The following is a 6000-nucleotide window of genomic DNA, read 5'->3' as shown; positions in this document are numbered from 1 at the left end:
AGGCCAAGTAGAAGGCAAGCTAGAAGCAAGGGATTCCAGAATGCGAGAATACCTAACCCAGGTCAGGTATATGCAATCTAAATTTGAGTCTTTTCTACTATTGCATGTATCCAGATGTGACAATACCCATGCCGACTCATTAGCCACGCTCGCGACGTCCTCGGCACAAAGTCTACCACGAGTTATCCTCGTTGAAGATCTGTTGAAACCCACTGGGACGGATGGTAACTCCAGTCAAATTCTTCAAATTAGGACAGGGCCTAGTTGGATGGATCAAATAGTAACATTTCTCGAAATGACATCACACTGGAGAAAAAGGCTGAAGCGAGATAAAGTTCGCGGGGAAAGCCACTCGTTTCGGTTATCAGGGACCAAAAATTGTACAAACGTTCCTTTTCGGGACCATATTTGCTATGCATACATCCCGAGGCAACGGAGCTACTTTTGGAAGAGTTACACGAAGGGATTTGCGGAAGTCACACAGGAGGAAGGTCTTTAGCTCACAGGGCCCTTACTCAGGGCTATTGGTGGCCAAATATGCAGAGAGAAGCGCAGGATTATGCAAAGAAATGTGACCAATGTCAAAGGTTCGCTCCAAATATACATCAACCAGGTGGAGTCCTGAATCCTCTATCTAGCCCATGGCCTTTTGCCCAATGGGGCTTGGACATTGTTGGACCCTTCCCCAAAGCAACGGGAAACAGACGGTGGCTTCTCGTGGGAACAGATTACTTCACCAAATGGGTTGAAGCTGAGCCATTATCAAACATCAGAGACACGGAAGCAAAAAAGTTTGTATGGAAGAATATCGTTACCAGGTTCGGCATTCCTCATACTCTCATTTCAGATAACGGTTTACAATTTGATAGCAAAGCCTTTCGGAAATACTGCTGTGATCTTGGCATTACGAATAGATATTCCACTCCGGCTTATCCCCAAGGAAATGGGCAAGCCGAGGCTGTCAACAAAGTAATAGTGAGCGGACTCAAAAAGAGGTTGGGTGACGCCAAGGGGAGGTGGGTGGAAGAACTGCCACATGTCTTGTGGACGTATAGAACTACACCACGAAGATCCACAGGTGAAACACCCTTCGCCATGACTTATGGAGCCGAGGCAGTAATCCCCTTAGAAACTGGGTTCCCAACCCTGAAGAAAAGCTCCTTTATTCCAGATAGCAATGATGATCTATTAATGAGAAACTTAGACTTAGTTGAGGAACGGCGAGAAAGCGCCATGGTTCAACTAGCTTATTATCAACATAAGCTCAAGCAGGGGTATGATTCTCATGTGAAACTTCGACCTCTTGGACCAGGTGACTTAGTATTAAGGAAAGTTTTGGGCACGATGAAGAATCCTGCGTGGGGAAAATTGGGGCCCAACTGGGAAGGACCTTATCGTATTACTTCGGTAGCAGGAATAGGGGCCTACAATGCGGAGGATTTGGACGAAAATGTTGTACAATGTCCCTGGAATGTAAATAATCTACGAAGGTACTATTACTAAATAAAAGGCACTTCGGCCGTTCTTTGTTGTAAACTACATTATATTCGTTATCTTCATTCGTCTAAGTATCAAGCTGAAACTTGGTATGCCTGGATCCTCGGACCACATACCTCGTCTAAATTGATATTCTTTACTAAGTGTTAAACGAACCTAAGTTACGTCTAGTCCTCGGATCATCTACTTTGGGAAAATTAACATTTTAAATTTATTCGTCTAAGTATCAAGCAGAAACTTGGTATGCACGGATCCTCAGACCACATACCTCGTCTAAATTGATATTCTTTACTAAGTGTTAAACAGAACCTAAGTTACGTCTGGTCCTCGGATCATCTACTTTGGGAAAATTAACATTTTAAATTTATTCGTCTAAGTATCAAGCTGAAACTTGGTATGCCTGGATCCTCGGACCACATACCTCGTCTAAATTGATACTCTTTACTAAGTGTTAAACAGAACCTAAGTTACGTCTGGTCCTCGGATCATCTACTTTGGGAAAATTAACATTTTAAATTTATTCGTCTAAGTATCAAGCTGAAACTTGGCATGCCTGGATCCTCGGACCACATACCTCGTCTAAATTGATACTCTTTACTAAGTGTTAAACAGAACCTAAGTTACGTCTGGTCCTCGGATCATCTACTTTGGGAAAATTAACATTTTAAATTTATTCGTCTAAGTATCAAGCTGAAACTTGGTATGCCTGGATCCTCGGACCACATACCTCGTCTAAATTGATACTCTTTACTAAGTGTTAAACAGAACCTAAGTTACGTCTGGTCCTCGGATCATCTACTTTGGGAAAATTAACATTTTAAATTTATTCGTCTAAGTATCAAGCTGAAACTTGGTATGCCTGGATCCTCGGACCACATACCTCGTCTAAATTGATACTCTTTACTAAGTGTTAAACAGAACCTAAGTTACGTCTGGTCCTCGGATCATCTACTTTGTGAAAATTAACATTTTAAATTTACTCGTCTAAATTGATACTCTTTACTAAGTGTTAAACAGAACCTAAGTTACGTCTGGTCCTCGGATCATCTACTTTGTGAAAATCAACATTTTAAATTTACTCGTCTAAATTGATACTCGTCTAAATTGATACTCTTTACTAAGTGTTAAACAGAACCTAAGTTACGTCTGGTCCTCGGATCATCTACTTTGTGAAAATTAACATTTTAAATTTACTCGTCTAAATTGATGCTCTTTACTAAGTGTTAAACAGAACCTAAGTTACGTCTGGTCCTCGGATCATCTACTTTGGGAAAATTAACATTTTTTAAATTTACTCGTCTAAATTGATACTTTTTACTAAGTGTTAGACAGAACCCAAGTTACGTCTGGTCCTCGGATCATCTACTTTGGGAAAATTAACATTTCGAATTTATTTATCTAAATACCAAGCTGAAGCTTGGTATGCCTGGATCCTCGGATCATTTACTTGGGAAAAATTAATACATCAGATATTTGCATAGACCATATGCCTTATCTTTACATAGTTCAAACTAGAGATCCAAAACGAAGAAACAAATACTCAAAATGCATCACTTAATGCAGTTCTCGGCATAATTAAGCCTTCCTGGAGTATCAATTTCAATTCAAGCTGTTGTTAATAACTTTGGTAAAAGACAAAGAGATGATATTCATGGAATGATATGATCAGAACAGAGCAAAAAGTAAGAATCATCCAAACAAGTAAAACAAACATTCGTGCTTATATTAAATTCAAAGTAAGTACTTTTTCAATCACATTTAGAAATTACACTTAGAGATAAAACAAAATAAAAAAAAAGGGAAGGAAAACAGCAGGCATTCATTGTTTCAGCTTGATCTTCAGAGGGCCTTTGGGGTCTTTAGGAGATGGAAGTTGGACCGAGGACTCAACGGCAATTCCTTTGCCTTTGGGATCATCTGTCAAGGGTATTGGATTAGCTTGATCACCCAACTCATCCTTCGAAGATACCTGAAGGTCACTTGAGGGCTGTACGTCTTCAAGCGCCTTTTCTTGTACTGGATCAGCTTGCTTAGAAGCATCTTCAGGAAGAGTTGAATCCTCAACCAAATCAGCCCCCTTATCCTCAGATGATCCCTGGGCAACTTCTTGGGCAACTTCAGGAATGGAAGAAGCGCGAATTGCGGGAGGATAGTAGACACTCTCTGCTTTCCAAAGAGTGGAAGAGGCATCAACCCCAGCTTGGGAAAGTGCCTCATTCCACACTTGGAGGCAGTAATGCCTACATACCTCGGGAACCTGAGCCTTGAAGGTTTCGGTGACCTCCTTCACGCCTATATCATAACCGTCTTGTTCGGCTTGGTCCCTTGAGATCTCGGCCTCTTCTTTTGCTTTCTCGGCCTTTTTCTTCTCCTCAATGGCTTCCTCTTTGCCCTTGATGGCTTCCTCTTTGGCCTTCTCACACTCGTTCAGATCTCTCTTGAGATCCTCTACGAGCCTTCGTGCTGTTAAGAGGTTGTTGTCGGCTTCACGGAGCTTCAGGCGCTGATCCTCGGCTTGATTAGTCGTAGTCTTCAGATCAGCCTCCAAGCCTGCCTTATCGCTCTCTGCCTTGGCCAACTTTGCTGTGACCTCCTGCAGTTTCTTCTTATGAAGGTCCGAGATCTTTTGGGCGGTTTCGCGCCTGGATTCCTCGGCCCTCAAAGATTTATAGGAGTTGATGGCAATCTCCTCTGCCCTATGGGCAGATTGAACGGCCTTCGAACAAAACATATAAAAATCAGACATATATATATAGGAAATAAAAACAAAGGCTAAGATTTTAGAGAAAGAAAACTTACCATTGCAAGCTCCTTCTTCAAAGTCATGAAGACGGTATGGTCCCTTTTCTTTCTCAGCTCAACCATATCCTCGGGGAGTAACAGCGCCTGCTCCAAAGCATCCGTGACGCATGCAGCTGTCCCTTCATCGGAATTCCTAATGGACGCATCCACAGTAATGGCCTCGTCATCCAGAGACATATCCGGGAGCCAGAAAGGGGCGAGCACGGCCACCTGTTGGTCGGTTCTTCTCTCAGGCCTAGTACGTATAGTGCGGGCTGCTTTGCACCCTTTTCCACCTCGGGCTCCTTGGAAACGAGCCCTTCCCGCCTCCACCACTTCCTTTCCTTTCGGCTGATCCCGCTTTCTTTTGAGATCAGCTATGTTGGTGCGTTGGGTTTGGGAGGATGGGGGAGGAGGAGGAAGCCTAGCTTCGGGGCCTTTGTCGGCACCCTTTTCTTGAGTCCAGGGCGCACCTCTTTTGGTGGTTCTTGGACTCGGGGGGCCTTATCGGTGCCCTCAAGGACATCCTTTAGGCGGGCTTAGTCTTTCGTTGAATGCCCATAGTGTCAAGTTCTTCAGTAGTAGCCTTTAAGATATGGGTAGAGGTGCCGAGGATGGAAGTTGAATCTTCAGGAGAGTAGGGTTGATTAAAAACCTCAAACTCGTCCTCGGAATCTGATACCTCAACTATTTCTTCTTCTTCTTCCTTTACAGTGGAGTGAGAAGGCGCGGCTTCACCAAATGTTAATTTTGTGGAGAAAGGAACTGTGGGAATCCCAACCGGAACGAATTGTGATGGTTGGATTGGTTGGGTGACCAAGGTGCCTTGAGGAATAGCAGTCCCCTCCGGTAGCAAAAAACCCTCAACAGCAACACTGATCCGAGGAAGACGAGGATCGTGGGCTTTAATCACGCACTTCGGCGCCTGAAAAGCTTTGGATATTGGAGTGTAGCCGAGGATCAGATGAGCTGCTCGGAGTTGACCGTCAGTATGCACAAAAACCTCAGCTTGTAGGATCCTATCCAACCGTCCGAAGTCAACGAGATTGGGATGACGATCCGCGGCGTGTGGATCTGTAGAGTTGTCCAAGTAAAAGAGGGTAAGAATAAGTAAAAAGACAGAGGATAATAGTATGTAAAAGAAATTTCACCTGGAGTCCCTTCCCTTGTCGGACAGGGGAGGCCGTCGTGCCAATTTCCTGATATGATCAGGAAGTCGTTTTTTAGGCCCTTATTTGATTCAGGCAGACATTGAATTAGCCTAACCGCTGGGTATCTAGATTTTAGGTAATACTCATCTTTTTTGCTTAGGTAATGGAGGTTGTAAACCCAGTTCACGTCGTGGTGAGTGAGCCCTAAGTTCATCTTCTCATTTAAGGCATCTATGGAACCTAGGATCCTAAAGACATTTGGGGCGCACTGGGTGGGAGCTAATCTAAAAGCCCTAAGATAATCCCTAGTCACGGTTCCCATGGGGATTTTCATTCCCCCTTCGATGAACGCAATCATCGGGATTACGACTTCCCCCGTTTTTCTTTTTGTATAATACTCTTCCTCGTTACAGTACCTAATGGATATATCCGAGGGAATTTTGTACTTAACCTTAAACTGCTCTATTTTTTCGTTTGAATCTACCAGGAACGCAAACCTACCCATTCTTTTTTGAAAAAAGGGGGGGGGGTGGGAAGAAAACTAACTACGCCGAGGATGAAAGACACAGTG

This window comes from Castanea sativa, chromosome 6 (assembly GCF_040712315.1).
Source record: "Castanea sativa cultivar Marrone di Chiusa Pesio chromosome 6, ASM4071231v1".
NCBI lineage: Eukaryota > Viridiplantae > Streptophyta > Magnoliopsida > Fagales > Fagaceae > Castanea > Castanea sativa.
Note: the sequence above shows the minus strand (reverse complement) of the source record.